The sequence below is a fragment of the Mobula hypostoma genome, chromosome 16, assembly GCF_963921235.1.
Source record: "Mobula hypostoma chromosome 16, sMobHyp1.1, whole genome shotgun sequence".
Lineage (NCBI taxonomy): Eukaryota > Metazoa > Chordata > Chondrichthyes > Myliobatiformes > Myliobatidae > Mobula > Mobula hypostoma.
Window position 1 is genome coordinate 33196900 of NC_086112.1, and position 17575 is coordinate 33214474.

A 17575-nucleotide genomic window follows, 5' to 3' on the forward strand; every position below is an offset into this window, starting at 1 on the left:
TTTTCCAATCAACAGTGGAATGCTCTGTACCACAGGTCTGGTTTGGAAAACGATAGGAATCAAGATTAATATCAGTACAGAGAACCTCTTTTGTGGTTTGTATGATGAAAGCAAATAGAAATCTGTGCAAGTAAAGAAAGGTTGAAGAGTAATGATCAGATCTCTCATGAGGAGTATTCATAAAGCAATGTATAAATTCAGTTTAGCAGCACAACACCCGCTTTAATTTTTATTAATCATTCAATGTTTACAGTAAAACTCCAATGTCAAGACAAACTCCAGAGAGCTATTGATGACTCAATAGCTAAGTACTTCAGACATGAATTCCCGCAGGAGTTGTCTCAGTTGTAACTTGAGCAGGAGATCAGATGAACCCTCAGAAAGATTGCATGAATTGCTGAATCCGGTGATGTGACAGATCTGAATCATGCATCGTGTTGCAACACAGTCTGGTATGGAAACAACAATGCCCCTGAATGGAAAATCTGACAAAAAGTAGTGGATATGGCCCAGTCCATCGTGGGTAAAGCCCTCCCCAGCTTTAAGCACGTCTACATGAAACATTATCAGGAAAGTAGCATCCATCATCAAAGACACCCACAACCCAGGACATGCTCCCTTCTTGTGGTTGCAATTAGGACGAAGGTACAGGAGCCTCAGAACTCACAAACCACCAGGTTCAGGAACAGTTATTACCCCTCAACCGTCAGGCTCTTGAACCAGAGAGGATAACATCACTTAACTTCACTCAACCCACCAATGAACTGTTCCCACACCTATGGACTCACTTTCATAGACCTCATCTCATGTTCTTGATATTTATTGCTTATTTAATTATTATTATTATTTCTTGTGTATTTGCACTGTCTGTTGTCTTTTGCCCATCGGTTGCTTGTTCATCCTGTTGGATGTGGTCTTTCATTGATTCTACAGTGATTCTTGGATTTACTGTGTATGCCTGCAAGAAAACAGATATCAGGGTTGTATATGGTGACATATATGTTCTTTGATAATAAATTTACTTTGAACTTTGAATACCTTTGTGCTGCAGGAAAAGGAAGAATGCACTCTGATTTCCATTCATATTCATTGTCCACTGATCTCATCTGTAGTGGAAAAGACATTGAGTTTCACTGTAATTTGTCTTCTTTTGACCAGACATACAGCAACCAGCAGTAAAACACATTTAAAAAAAGAACATTTCCACTCCTGCATTGATAATAAAATATACCATATAATAAAATATTAAGCTTAAAAAGAAACATTTGCAGGGAACACTTACTAGCAGTCCCATATCTCGCTGTTGGAAAGCAGCTTTAATACAGTTGGTAACCCACTTTGAATAAAATAAATTAACACGGCCAATAAACTGACAATCAAAGGAATTCTTGCAACTCAGAATTTTAGTAAAAAACAAATATCTCTATAAGAAGATTGGTGTGGGAAGGCTTAAGAATGTTAATGGAACCACTGTCCCACAAAACTGGGAAAATTTTCAGGTTAGTTTCTAATACCAGGAAATGAAACAATATTCTTTCTGTGTTTCTGCTTAAGGTGCAGATTGCACTGCCAGCCACAAGACTCAGCACTCGCCATCATTGGCTGAACAAATGACTGACATAACAATGCACCAATCACAAGCACATCTGGCATTGTTGCTTACCTTTGCACTTTGGCCTCTGGATAGGTACGCACATTAATCTAATCCGTCCAGTGGAACTAACTGAACCTCTGAAGTTAAGCAGTAAAACTATAGTGGAGTTTTGAGGTACCTTCATTTTTATTCCAACTTTATTATGACAGTCAGCAGTGGTAAAGCTATACATAGTATAATAGCATACCACACAAATAATTAATTTAGGATGAGAAAATAATGATGGGGTAATTACCTTGTGAAATGGGTATGACACTACCAATTTTAAAGCTGTAAATTATACATCCCATTTGAATCACTGATTCTAAAGCATTGCTTAAAATTATCACTGTCTCTCTGCCATTTAATTACTTGTAAGACAACTGCCTGATAACTGCATTGTTTCTTTTTAACAAAACATTCTTAATCAGCACGCTCTTGTCAAGGGCAAATCTACATGATGACATTTATATTGTTTAGTTCTGATGGAAAAACATGTTAAAACATCACTAACAATGAAAATTTAAAACAAAAGCAAAACACTGGAGATTACTTTAAAATCAATTTAGGAAAAAGGAAATGGCTATCAGATAAAGGCAATTCACACAAAATGCTGGAGGAACTCAGCAGGCCAGGCGGCATCTAAGGAAAAGAGTAAACAGTCGACGTTTCAGGCCGAGACCTTTCATCGATGATCTTTCCGTTATCAGTGGGAATGGGAGAGGTTCCGGAGGATTGGAGGGTTGTAGGTGTTGTTCCCTTATTCAAGAAAGGGAATAGAGATAGCCCAGGAAATTATAGACCAGTGAGTCTTACTTCAGTGGTTGGTAAAGTTGATGGAGAAGATCCTAGGGAGGCAGGATTTATGAACATTTGGAGAGGTATACTATGATTAGGAATAGTCAGCATGGCTATCTCAAAGGCAGGATGTGCTTTACTAGCATGATTGAATTTTTTGAGGATGTGACTAAACGATTTGATGAAGGTAGAGCAATAGATGTAGTGTATATGGATTTCAGCAAGCATTTGATAAGGTACCCCATGCAAGGCTTATTGAGAAAGTAAGGAGGCATAGCATCCAAGGGGACCTTGTTTTGTGGATCCAGAACTGGCTTGCCCATAGAAGGTGAAGAGTGGTTGCAGACGGGTCATATTCTGCATGGAGGTTGGTGACCTGTGATGTGCCTCGGGATCTGTTCTGGGACCTCTTCCCCTCATGATTTTCATCAATGTCTTGGATGAAAATGTAGAAGGGTGGGTTAGTAAGTTTGTTGATGACACAAAAGTTGGGGATGCTGTGGATAGTCTGGAGAGGTGTTAGAGGTTACAGCAGGACATTGACGGGTTGCAGAACTGGGCTGAGAAGTGGCGGATGGAGTTCAACCCAGATAAGTATGAAATGATTCCATTTGAAAGATCAAAATTTGAAGGCAGAATATAATATTAATGTTAAGACTATTGGCAGTGTGGAGGATCAGAGAGATTGTGGGATTCATGTCCATAGGACACTCAAAGCTGCTGCGTAGGTTGACAGTGTTGTTAAGAAGGTGAATGGTGTGTTGGCATTCATGAACCATGGGACTGACGTATATGACATTACAGCCTAATGTTATATAGCTGTAACATTGCCATGAGGTAATGTTACAACTATATAAGACCTTAGGTAGACACCATGTGGAGTACTATGTTCAGTTCTGGTCACCTCACTACGGGAAGAATGTGGCTACTATAGAGAGAGTGCAGAGGCAGTTTACAAGAATGTTGCCTGGATTGTAGAGCATGCCTAATGAAAATAGCTTGAGCAAACTTGGTCTTTTCTCCTTGGAGCAACGGAGGATGAGAGGTGAATTGATAGAAGTATATAAGGTGATGAGAGGCATTGATAGTGTGGATAGCCAGATGCTTTTTCCCAGGACTGAATGGCTAACACGAGGGGGCATAGTTTTAAGGTGCTTGGAAGCAGGTACAGAGGGGATGTCAGGGGTAAATCTTTCACACAGAGAGTGGTGGATGCCAGCGATGGTGGTGGAGGTGATTACAATAGGGATTTTAAGAGATTCTTTGATAGGATACATGAAGCTTCGTAAAATAGAGGGCTATGCAGTAGGGAAATTCTGTGCAGCTTCTAAAGTAGGTTACATGGTCAGCACAACATTGTGGGCTGAAGGGCCTGTAATGTGCTGTAGATTTCTATGTTCTATGTTCTAACTATGAGTTTGTTTATGTTTCACAGTTCCCATGGTTATGATGTCCATTTCCATATGGAAGCAATGCTTGACACAAGTGGCTTGACCGAATCATAGTTGAATGTGAAGAAGACTTCAATCACTCAAGAGTTTAGACAATTAAGCAAAGACATATGTAATCTTAGAGAGGATCCAGTTCTGTTTCATGCATGAGCCCCCAGTTTATGATTAAAAATATAATATTTGTGTGAGTTGTTGCATTTTTGTGTCTCTGCCAATACAGATGCAAGGAGGTTATAAATCTAATCTAGAACCCATTGTACAAGAGATGAAGCGAATAAATAACCATGTTCCTCACTTCTGATGCAAGGTTATCATCCGGAAACCTTAACTAATTCTCCTTTCCAAATGTGCTGCCTGATCTGATAACCAGTTCCAATTTTTACTCTCACCCCATGAAAATATGATGAGAAACAGAAAAATTGGCATTGGCTATGCTTTCACAGACAGTGGCCACTTTTCCTTCCCTTCAGACTTGGCCATACTGCCCACCTGAGCATCCTTGTTCAGAGAGTGAACAGATTCAGAGTTGCCTTGTCCATCTCCTACCTGATGTCTGCTTAAAATGCTTGATTCCAATGTTTGTGCTATTATGTTTTCAATCACATGTTATAGGTCAGCCACACAGCTGAGACTCAGTTTTATTTAAATAGAAACTGAGATATTGGAGGGGATGACATTTGTTGCCATAGCCAGTCCATAATTTAATGACGTGCTTAGAGCAAAGTGGCATAGAGAACTGATACAGTGGAATGAAAGTATCAGGCACAGGCATCCTTGATGCACTGGTTGTGATCACAAACTACCTCTATAATCTTTTTTTATTATTTTTCATTCTCACAAGATGTCAACTTTGCTGCAGAGAGCATTAATTCTTCCTTTCCATGCTTGCCCTCGAGAAGGTGGTGCTGAGCCTTTTAAGAAACAATGCTGTCCTACTAGTGAAGTACTCCCACAGCAGTTCCAGGTTTTTGATCCTGTGTTTATGGAGGAAAGGTGATAAATTTTCCAGTCAGATGGCATTGCGCTTGGAGGGAAAGTTTCACACAGTAGATTCAAGTGCTCCTAAAAATATGAGAATGAGACTATAAGAAGCAGGAACAAGAGAAAATCTGCAGATGCTGCGTGTTGATAAGAAGCAGGAGTTGGCGAGCCAACCCCTCAAGCCTGCTTTGATATTCAATAAGATTAAGGTTGCTCTTTTACCACAGCTCCACTTTCTCGCAGAAAGTCCCTATCCTGTGATTCCCTTCATTTCTCTGTTTCTGCTCTTTTCAGTGTCAGGGGTCTTGAATGCATGTATGAAAAGCATGCAGTAAGTGGTACTGCATAAGCATGATAGAAATGTCTTTCTGATAAAAGCGAGTATATAAATCTTCCTAGTTGCATTTCTGCTATAGAAGGAAAAACTATGCTCTCTCACACTCTATAAGGAAGGAGAAGTAAAGAATTCCTCTTGATGTTGGGAGCCTCAGTGATCCACATAGGGAAGTGATGTATAGCACATTGCAATATTTGCTGATGTTATCTGTGGTAGCTTACAAGTAACCATCAACATTCAATGATTCTTGAAAGCAATAGAGAGTACTGCCCATGCCCTGAAATATTTAAATTGTGACATCAATATTGTTGGGGATAAGCCTCCCTTGTGAAATGCTACTCATGCAGTGCTCCTTAGCAGAGATAACTTGGAGGAATGCTCCCTAATCTACTCCGTGGATAACCTTTCCTGCTTCTTATGGCAGCCAATCCTTCTCACTGCTGATCTTCATTCTGCTCCTCCATGCCCTCTGGTTTAGGAACAGATCTATAAGATTACCCATAAGAATATAAGAAATAGGCTCCAAGACTGGAAATGATTTCTTATGTTTGGCTCCATGAATGGAACCAAACCATTTACGCTGAAGTAAACACGAGGAATTCTGCAGATGCTGGAAATTCAAGCAACACACATCGAAGTTGCTGGTGAACGCAGCATCTCTAGGAAGAGGTACAATCGACGTCTTGGCCTGAAACGTTGACTGTACCTCTTCCTAGAGATGCTGCCTGTCCTGCCGCGTTCACCAGCAACTTTGATGTACGCTGAAGTATATTGTGCCAGCAATGTCATAGTCACCTATGGGCTCACTTTTGATGACCCTACAATCATTTTTTTTAGATTAGATTAGATTATGAAGACACGCAGTCCTATTTTATTGTCATTTAGTAATGCATGCATTAAGAAATGATACAATGTTCCTCCGGTGTGATATCACAGAAACACAAGACAGTCCCAGACTGAAAAACTGACAAAAAACACATAATGATAACATATAGTTACAACAGTGCAAGCAATACCGTAACTTGATGAAGATCAGGCCATGGGCACAGTAAAAAAAAGTTCAAAGTCTCTCGACAGTCCCATCATCTCACGCAGACGGGAGAAGGAAGAAAACCCTCTTCCTGCCATGAGCTTCCAGCGCCACAAACTTGCCGATGCAGCATCCTGGAAGAACCTGACCACAGTCCAACTCTGAGTCGTCCGAAAACTTCGAGCCTCTGCCCAGCCCTCCGACACCAAGCACCCAGCACCATCTCTGCCGAGCACTTCGACCCCAGCCCCGGCCGCCAACAACAGGAAAAGCCGAGGACTAGGGGCCTTCCCTCCGGAGACTCTCGTTCGCACAGTAGCAGCGGCAGCGAAGCGGGCATTTCAGAAGTTTCTCCAGATGTTCCTCCGTGCTTCTCACGTCTCTCTCCCTCAAATCAGAATTGTGCACGGCCCCCATTTAGCAAATACGATCATTTCACTGGAGAGGCCGTGCGCGCTGCGTCGCGCCGCCATCTTCTCCTTCCGCCTCCCCTTTTTCAATATTATTTCAATCATGTTTTCAATGTTATTTATTTATTATTATTATTTTTGTATTTGCACTAATTGTCTTCTTTTGAGCATTGGCTGTTTGCTAGTCATTGTGTTTATTTCATGTGAATACCTGCAGGAAAATGAATCTCAGGATAATATACGGTAAAATATGTGCACTTTGATAATAAATTTACTTTGAACATTAGACAATGTGAATTTTACAGAGTGATAACATTGGCTTCAACACAGTCAGCAATCAACCATGAGCCCAATACAAGAAACCAGCAACTCACCAGCATCATATCCTGGAAGAGTGCAGATGATCCTGCCAAGTTTGTCACAGAGACTGAGCTCATCTCATCCTAAGTCTTCGATACAGACTTTCCAAGGACACATTTGAGTCTTTTATCTCTTCTAGGATTCTAACTTTGATAATGTTTTCAGTTCTGTATATGTATATGTCAAGATGGTACCAGCGAACAACACTATCTTGGGTGACATCTTGCAGATAGTCCACAAAGCTGTTTCCTTCACTTCTTCTTCATCTTCATCTAATCAGAGATTAAGGGAGCTAGGGCTTTACTCTTTGGAGAGAAAGAGGATGAGAGGAGACATGATAGAGGTATACAAGATATTAAGAGAAATAGATAGAGTGGACAGCCAGCGCCTCTTCCCCAGGGCACCACTGCTCAATACAAGAGGACATGGCTTTAAGGTAAGGGGTGGGAAGTTCAAGGGAGATATTAGACGAAAGTTTTTTTCTCAGAGAGCGCTTGGTGTGTGGAATGCACTGCCTGAGTCACTGGTGGAGGCAGATACACTAGTGAAATTTAAGAGACTACTAGACAGGTATATGGAGAAATTGAAGATGGGGGGGGCGTTATATGAGAGGCAGGGTTTAAGGGTCGGCACAACATTGTGGGCCGAAGGGCCTGTACTGTGCTGTACTATGCTGTACTATTCTATGTTCTATGTTCTTTTTATTTTAAATGTATTTCTGGTACTGTTGGAGCCTGTGATCTAGTTTGAAGATTGATAGAGTGACCTGGTGCTTTGCCGTCTCCGTGAAGATTCCATAAGGCAAGTGACCACAAGGCCTGGAAGCTTATAGATGGGACACAAGCCCAGGATTGACTCCTTTTTTTGCTGATCTTGCCCATTAAAGTGTCGAGGAAGATTGAGAAATCAAGACGAGCGAGTGTTCAGTGCTGTCTACCATCCTCTTGCTTGCTGCTCCTGTGGGAAGGGCCCTGAGTCCAGGTGGGGGGGGGGGGTGAAGTGGTGGTCTCTCTCTCTCCTTTGATGCTGTCAGAAGATGATACCAAAGCCTGGGTCTGTGTTTTATTCATTGGACTGTGGTCCTCTTGGACTGTTTCTGTTTTGTGTTTTATATTCTGTGTTTTTGCCCATTCTTTCTTGTTGCCGTTTGTGTGATTTGGTTTTTTTTTGCATGGGATGAGGTGGGGTTGGGGTTGGATGTTTTTGTTGCTGTTTGCATGATTTGTTTGTTTTTGCACGAGGGGCATTTGAGGTTTGATGCTTGTTGCTGCTTATGCATCTTGTTTTTTTGCGCATGTGGAGGGTTGATGTTCTTGTCACCGTCCGTGTGTTGGGTTTTTTTTTGCACGTCCAATCCATAAATCTCAGACCCAGAACTTCAGTGACATCTTCTGACAGCTTGCGTTAAGGGAGAGAGAGAGCCACCACCCTCCACCCCACCGTCACCCCGGACGCCCAGGGACCTTCCCCCGTGGGAGCAGCAAGCGAGAGGTCCATCACACACAGGCACCCTCCTCCACCAGCACCGAGCACAAGGCTGGTAGATGTTTCTTTGAATAACTCCGTGGTTTTTTTCCATGACTCTCTAGAGGAGACGAATCTCAGAGTTGCATACTGCATACATACTTCGATAATAAATATACCTTGAAACTTTTTGGAATAATTCGGATGAGTTTTCTTCACACCAGGTGAACCACCAATGTCAATAAGATTAGGCTCACTGCCAGCTTGTATAAAGTATGTAGTGCCTGCCCGTTATGCTAGGAAGCCAGTTTTCTGCCAGGCAAATGTATTGTGCCATTGAAATATCAGGCTGAACAGCCGAGCAACAAATCGATGCCTCAGTGCCTTTTCTATGAACTGGTTTAAAAGTAGAACTTGCTATTTCAACCATCCTGGCAACCTTCTCAAAAGAGGAAAATAACATGCCCTTGTTGTTCACACCAACTTATAAATATAGCTCCATTGACTGTAGAGGTGGTGGACTGGAGGGGCAAAATGACTGAGCCATGAGAAGTCAATTTAACCTAACTTCCCAGATGAATTAGGTTAAAATCACTCCTTCATCTTCATAAACTATGTGCTTCCCAATATTTTTAGTTCCATTTTAAGTGCCTCTTCACTTGTCGTTTATCCAGAATCTAATTGCTTTTCATCAGCCTCATTGGCCCAGTGAAGGAGGTCATGTTCAGTCTCTGTCACCTTAGGTATCACTAAATCTAACATTTTCCTTAAGTCACTTTCACATTTTCCATTTGGCTAGGACTGTTTTTGTTAGGCAAGGCATTGAGACAGAGCATTAAACAAATATTCGCTACTATTATCAGTCATGCCTTTCAATGGGAGTAGGTCATAACCCAACCACTGATTGGACCGTTTGCCTGGAAACCTGCAAGGTTCAGAGCAGTGACACAAACATCATACAACTGTCACTTAAACTAATGATTATAAATTATGCACAGGGTCAGATCCACTCAGTCACAAGTCATTTCCTCAGCCTCCCTCCGGACTGATAAATTCTGTGATACTGCACAGGTTTCTTCATGCTGGCTCTGCTGAGGAAGGTTACTGCACAGAATTAGCTGCACAGAACAAGGTCGCATCGCAGGCTCACACAGGCATGCTTGCTCATGACCTGAACAATACTGGTATTGTACAAATGAGTTATTAATGGCTCAGTTGCTTATATTCTGTTCAAGATTTATTTACATTTGTATTTTCCCTTCTAAGGTTGATTATTCCAGTGTTGCAGCTGCAAAACCCAGTTAAATTTACAGATTTAATCTTCAGCCTCTTTATTTTTCTCATGCTATGTATCAGGCAGGGAGGTGCTGATTTTCTAATTAACCATCCCTCTCTCCTCCTCCCACCCATTCTACAACCTCAAATGTGTGATAAGCTGACCTCCTCAAGTACATACTGCCCGAAGGAAGAAAAATAACTGTCTAGTATTACCTCAAGATCTTTCCAGTGTAGGAACAACACCTTGGATACTGAGAAGTCAGAACTGTTGTTCTATTTTGGTTAAAGCAGAGAAAGAAAGAGCAGATTTTAAATGGTAAATGAATAAAACATCTTAGTATTCAAAGGAAGCTTGGTCTCCTTGTGCATGAATAACTGAAAATTAATTTTCAGCTACGGAAAGAAAGGAAGTTTATACTTTCGATAGAGGAAGTGATGTAAAGGCCTAGAACACTGATTCTTGGGATGGTGCTTTTGTTAGATGAAAGAAGATTAAGCCTCTTGAATTCAGAAGAATTAAAGATGATCTCATTGAAATGTACAAAGCCCTGCTGGGCCTTGGCAGCTTAAATTTGGGGTTGATGTTTCCTCTGACTGTAATGTCAAGGAATAGATGATCACCATCTAAACATAAGGTCGTACATGAGGAGAAGTTTCTTCACGTAGACAGTAGTGTACCTTGGGAATTCGGAGAGAATTCCAAAATTCTCTCAAAGAGAACTCCCAAAGAGGCAAAGAAGATTCACATACTGAGTATAGCAAAGGCAGAGAATGATAGTTTTAAAAATTCGGGATTTTAAAGATAAGGGGTTAATAAAAAGAAAGTAGCATTAATGTAATAAAAAAATCAGCCATGATATTATCAAATCGTGATGCTGTCAAAAAGAGCCAAATGGCCTTCTTGAACATTCTTAAAATCAAGGCTTTAGGCTACTGTCCTGTTTCTTTGAAAGAAAGCCAACTAACTGCCTGGCACACCCTCATCTATTCTAATGAATGAAAGCCTTAGAAATGGAAGCATTAACACTCTACGGCCTGTTACAGGGAACACAGTGTCCCTCAACCTGGGGCAGCACGCATTAAGCTCAAATTTTTTTTAAATGGCTTTCAGCCATTTATTTTTCCACCACTTTGAAACAAGATTTATGTATTTTCTGTATAAACAGGAGAAAATCTGCACTACGTTGCCACAATCATCTGGTAGTAAGAATGGAGAAACAGAATAGAAAGAACTGAATTTAGCACAGTGCATGAGAGCCAAATAAAATAAAAAGCAAGAGGAACAAAATAAAGCAAAAAATGTAGAGACATCAGAACAAAGAGAACAGCTGAGTGGATATTGAATGAATTTCCTATGTATTCTTCCCTTGGCTCCCTACTGAAACAGTAAAAGTGAGCAGCAGCTAATGTTTTTTTTCCCCTCAGCACAGCTAGTGTACTTAGAGTGCCACCATGGCAATGAAGCACGCGTGGAATATCTTTGAATACACATGTTGCAAAGTGGGAAGAGTTGCTCGCACTAAAGTGCTTAAAAAGCTTTTTTTAAAGTCCAAAATAAAGGCAGTTTTCCAATTGACATTTGGCTGCAGGTTGCACTTTTGAGCACAGAATACTATACATTAAACATGAACTATTTCAGCCCCAGTTTACACACTTTCAAACTATGGCATATGCAGTGATTGTGCCAGTTTGGTGCATGGTCTTAAAATTGCCCACTGTACTCTACTGTATGTAATGGTCAAAGCATCATGTGTCATGGAGTTGGACTTGCACATATAAATCTGCACTAAGCAACACACATCAAAGTTGCTGGTGAACGCAGCAGGCCAGGCAGCATCTGTAGGAAGAGGTGCAGTCGACCTTTCAGGCCGAGACCCTTCGTCAGGACTAACTGAAGGAAGAGTGAGTAAGGGATTTGAAAGTTGGAGGGGGAGGGGGAGATCCAAAATGATAGGAGAAGACAGGAGGGGGAGGGATAGAGCCAAGAGCTGGACAGGTGATAGGCAAAAGGGGATACGAGAGGATCATGGGACAGGAGGTCCGGGAAGAAAGACAAGGGGGGGGTGACCCAGAGGATGGGCAAGAGGTATATTCAGAGGGACAGAGGGAGAAAAAGGAGAGTGAGAGAAATAATGTGTACATAAAAATGAGTAACAGATGGGGTACGAGGGGGAGGTGGGGCCTTAGCAGAAGTTAGAGAAGTCGATGTTCATGCCATCAGGTTGGAGGCTACCCAGACGGAATATAAGGTGTTGTTCCTCCAACTTGAGTGTGGCTTCATCTTTACAGTAGAGGAGGCCGTGGATAGACATGTCAGAATGGGAATGGGATGTGGAATTAAAATGTGTGGCCACTGGGAGATCCTGCTTTCTCTGGCGGACAGAGCGTAGATGTTCAGCAAAGCGGTCTCCCAGTCTGCGTCGGGTCTCGCCAATATATAAAAGGCCACATCGGGAGCACCGGACGCAGTATATCACCCCAGTCAACTCACAGGTGAAATGTTGCCTCACCTGGAAGGACTGTTTGGGGCCCTGAATGGTGGTAAGGGAGGAAGTGTAAGGGCATGTGTAGCACTTGTTCCGCTTACAAGGATAAGTGCCAGGAGGGAGATCAGTGGGGAGGGATGGGGGGGATGAATGGACAAGGGAGTTGCGTAGGGAGCGATCCCTGCGAAATGCAGGGGGGGGGAGGGAAAGATGTACTTAGTGGTGGGATCCTGTTGGAAGTGGCGGAAGTTACGGAGAATAATATGTTGGACCCGGAGGCTGGTGAGGTGGTAGGTGAGGACCAGGGGAACCCTATTCCTAGTGGGGTGGTGGGAGGATGGAGTGAGAGCAGATGTACGTGAAATGGGGGAGATGCGTTTAAGAGCAGAGTTGATAGCGGAGGAAGGGAAGCCCCTTTCTTTAAAAAAGGAAGACATCTCCCTCGTCCTAGAATGAAAAGCCTCATCCTGAGAGCAGATGCAGCAGAGACGGAGGAATTGTGAGAAGGGGATGGCGTTTTTGCAAGAGACAGGGTGAGAAGAGCAATAGTCCAGATAGCTGTGAGAGTCAGTAGGCTTATAGTAGACATCAGTGGATAAGCTGTCGACTGAAACGTCGACTGCACCTCTTCCTACAGATGCTGCCTGGCCTGCTGCGTTCACCAGCAACTTTGATGTGTGTTGCTTGAATTTCCAGCATCTGCAGAATTCCTGTTGTTTGCGTTTAAATCTGCACTAAAGCCTTTTTCTTCATATTCATTATCATCACGTGGATTAATAGAGAGTAAATTGTGCAGATGGAAGTGATAAGTGGGGGGAAGATTACAGAGGATTGCAATTGGTTTGTACTGTAGGTATGGGGCACTGGAGATGATTGGGAGAAGAAGGTTAGAGCTGCAGATAGGACTGGAGTACGTTGAGGAAGAAATTGAAAGAGAGCTCCTGGAGAGAAGGTGAGGAGTATAGCAAGAGGTTGAAGGTGAGACATGGATAAGCTCAGGGAGAGGTTTGGAGAACTACCAAAAGAATCAGAAGTTCTAACAAAACGTGGCTGGGAAAAGGAAAACCATTAGGGTTGAAAAATTAATCAGGAACTTCTTGAGGTAAGATCAGTGCATTGGTCTCCCCACCGATATATATCACAGGCAGGGTGGCTAATTGCAAAGTGGGGTATAGAAGGCTCTGGATGGGGGATGGGGTATAGGGGGCTCTGGACAGAGATAGTACCTTTGATGTCTGGCATGCTTCTCCCTACCAGACAGGGTGGACGGGTGTCACTGGTCCTCATCCATTGCCTAAATCTCTCACATGTTAGCTCCAAGCACCATACCCTGGTAAGCCGCTTCAGCTGACGGGCTAAACCACGTGAGGGGGTGGTGTTAACACGGCACCACTGGGCGAAAGTCTTCCATGATGAAGTCACCGGCCGGGACGGAAAGGTTCTCAGATGATCTATAACGGCCGCGTGTTCACGACCAAGGCGAGCCACCTAGTTAGAGGAAATCGGCTGTGGTCAAACCTGGAGAGGGATGGGCTCCGCCAGGTTTCAGATGCCCAAGGCACGCCGCATGATGAGCACACCAAAAAGTTGGTGCAAAGCTTGTCATAACAGCGCCCCGACGACTCCTCCAGGAGTTAAGGGCGCAAGGAGAAGAAGAAAGCAGACCTCAGTCCTGTGGTTAACACCTGCCCCAGTGATCAAGACACACTCCACACTGCGAACTGTCTACGTGCAGTAGAACTTCACAAAGTGACATCAATTGCACATTATATGTTGATTGGCATAATTCCGCATATCCAGTAGCTTTTGCACATACGTGCACAACGAATGAATTTAGGGAATTGAGTTATTTAAATTAGACAGTACTGATTCATCTAGTTCATTAAGGTATTGTGGTACTCTCCTAAACTTTTTGGCCAAATTGTTTTACTCTTATGTTCCATTTTGTCAGCGTTGCAGGTTTCCCACTTGCTTCACCCAATGAGCTGTTTCACCTAAAAGCCAGACTATCAACTGAAAAGGAGCTGCTAATTTGCTTCCATTCATTTAACATCATGGCTTAAGGTCAAAGTCTACAATAGAATTCACAGAACCAGACAGATGCTTTATGGATTCATTATTCTCCATCGATCTGACCAACAAAAAAAATGATCAAGATCAAAACCACAATGCTATCTGAGAATGATATGCTGAAAAAGGCATACACTTGTAATCATGGCAACAGCTGAGAAAAGCATTACAGTTCATACTCTGATTGCGTACCAGTACTAGTTTTCTTTCAGATGTTTAAGCAAAATATTTTATTCACGGTGATTTTTACCATATTTGTTTTACCTTTTAGGTCCGTTCACATATTAAGTACACACAATATATGACAAAAAATCAGAAAGTGTACATTCAGCTTGAAAAAAGTTGTTTCCTGTATAAATGAGATGACTCAGCGAGACAATGAAGACAACTGCACACAGAGATCAGCATCTTAGAAAAGCTTTTGATTGTAGCTGCTGGGTCAGAGATATAACAGGCCTCTCTGCTCAATCCATCATATTCTGAATTTGAAATAACTTGAAAAATCAAGCTGAAATCTTTCTTAATACCCAGATGAAACAAACTATTTAAAATAAATCTAGTTAGTGAGCAGAAGGAGCCTTACCACTGTCGATGAAAATAAAATTCTCCTTCAATGCTGGCTTATAGATTAATAAATAATAGCACCAAAATATCCAAATAAAGCCATAGGGTAAGCTTCTAATGAGATTATTCCAGTACAGTTAAGTTTACTGCTCATGATAATTGCAGTCTGATACAACAGATTTCATTAAATTAATGATGAAATCAAGTTGTAATGCACCTGCCAGAGTGACGACTGATAATAAAATAATCTTAGTAATGCCAACATGTTGTGTAAAACAACAACATATTGTTATTTTAATAATTGTCTATTCATCAGATTAGAACCTGTTTTAAATTATGATTTCTTCTCTGTTTGATCTGGAAAAGAAGAATATGTACACTGGTACAGAATGATAATATTGAAATATTTTTAAGCAGCAGGCTAGTGGCAGCTTTTGAATAAATAGGCCCAGTCACTGCTCTTTTCCAGCAACCTCTAAAAGTAAGAATATTTGTGTTCAGAAATAGGCACTCCATCTTTATAGATTGAATTACAGTGCTGCTTCAGAAGTGAATTTGAAGCTATAGCCCAGAGAGAGGAAGATGAAACAAATTGTTTTCAATAACTGAATAGGAAACCTGTTCTATCACACTTAACTATACAGTGGACAATGTAATAATTGACTCCCTTTCTTCTATCTTCCCTTTGTGTAACACAATAGCGAAGTTTTAAAATACATGTGCTGACTGTTTTTTTCAGTGGCTCAGCATGTTTATGCAATAAGTAATAGAATCAGATCTGATCATGTAATGCCCAAGTCAGACTACTATTGCTAAGTAGAGAAGTAATTGATTTTAACCAAAACAACAAAAGGAATATTACCTAATTGTTGTAGCAGTTCTGGCTACAGAAGAAGACTTCAAAAAAATCATTACACAGCAGTCCTGTTTCAATCAATCAATGCAATCAAATTTTGGACATTGGAGTAATGACCACACGCCCACCACCAAAAATTTGAAGTACGTAATTAGCTTTAAGATTCTTTGGAACATCCTGATGTCTGGAACAGTACTCAGAAAGGTAAATCCTGTCTCTTTCCATTGTGACTCTCCGGTGGTCTCATATTGTTTCAAAGATTTCATAGGCATATTGGGAGAGCTCTTGGAGCCTTTGAAACTCTGGTCATAAATGAGCTGCAGACCTCAGGAAAGGAATAGAAATGCTCTCAGGGAGAAAAACACAATAGGAGTATAAATAAGAAATAAATTACTGAGCAGTAATGTCATTCTAGCTCGTGAGTCGGGAAACTAATGATACCAATTGCAACGCTGGTGTTCGAACCTGCCTGATATCACTCTTAATTGAAACGAACTGATTCCATGGATTACTTGGCCATGAGGGTTAAGTAAAATTAGCTTTTTTAAGTTTGGGACCCAAAAAAGAAGAAAAGCCCCCTTCTTTTCATATTACCCAGTTTGGCATTGGTACTTTTTTACATTAGCTTAGTTTCTCTTTTCAGAAGATTGTTTTTTGGTTTCTAATATTTTCCTGTCATTCATTTCTTCTGTTATATGGATGTCTGTGATGTGTAAGAATTTCAGGTTGTATGTTCTCTAATATTAAATGGGACCACTGGTCCATTGAACCATTTGTTTTATGTTTCTTCCATTCTCCAAAATATTTTCCCTTAACTTAGGGCTATTTCTTGCATATATCTTGATTGAGAGTATTGGAAAGTTATGCAGTCATGAGACACATTACAGGCACGCCCTTTTTAAAATTCATTATCAGATTCCACCTACTGTACCTTCAGCTGGAAGAATGGACGTAGCTGATGAATAAAAATGAGGGATCCTTCATTCCCCCATGTGCAGATCCTGAAGCCATGTGGTTCCTCTAGCAACACTCTGGCTAAGTCATCTGGCATGGATTGGATCAGGATTGGATCCTGAGCCTGAAGGGCCATATGCTTCAGCCAATTACTGAATCAATTCACTCAGCCATTTGGAGAATGCATCAGAAGAAGACTGCTGAGAAACTGAATTCTGTGTATTAAAATTTAATACCATTTCCAATATGAACAGTAAATGAATTCCCTGATCATCTCGGTACTGAAATATTTCATGGAAAGCTCATCAGCATATGCTCACATCCTTTATAGACCTAATTGAAAAATTATTTACCTGTCAAACGCTCCAATCATTGTTAAGATTATGAGCGTGAGCCATGCTAGAAGACTATTTTTTCCCCTTCTGTGCTCGGCAATTCTGTGGCTGAAAATGCAATCACTGACAGGCTCCCTACAGTGCAATTGCTAGAAAATATTCATTGGATGTCAGCCGTATTTAAAGTCAAGTCCAACACACCTATTCATCTGTGTTACACTAACGGTGCATTGCCTCAAATTAAACTATTATGAAACTGTGTCTGTTAATAATTTCTGCTATGATTTAGCATACTTGAAATAACAGGTGAAGATGTTGCGTGGCCAAGGCAATTACATTCTTTGCAATCTACAGCTGCCCATTTAATCAGAGATGGAACAATGCTTCCTTGCATTTGGAATGGCTGCTTGAGCTGCAATCAGACTACGTTTGTTATCCAGCAGAATGAACACGTTAACTGTCAGGGCCAGCTGCTTACTGGATGGATTATCTTGTAAACTGTTTAAACAGACTGCAGTCATTGAGCAGAAATGTATTTCTTGAAATCTGCCATCTTAATGTCTCCAAT

General features: G+C 41.4%; 1 long non-coding RNA gene across 1 annotated transcript; it reads right to left on the minus strand.

The window, feature by feature from the left end:
• Positions 1-214: 214 nt before the first annotated feature.
• On the minus strand, positions 215-1526 carry LOC134357544 (uncharacterized). Its single transcript, XR_010020645.1, has 3 exons — positions 1283-1526; positions 1039-1106; positions 215-958 (listed from the first exon to the last, which is right to left on the minus strand). It is a non-coding gene; the product is annotated as an uncharacterized LOC134357544 (long non-coding RNA).
• Between the last annotated feature and the right edge of the window lie 16049 nt (positions 1527-17575).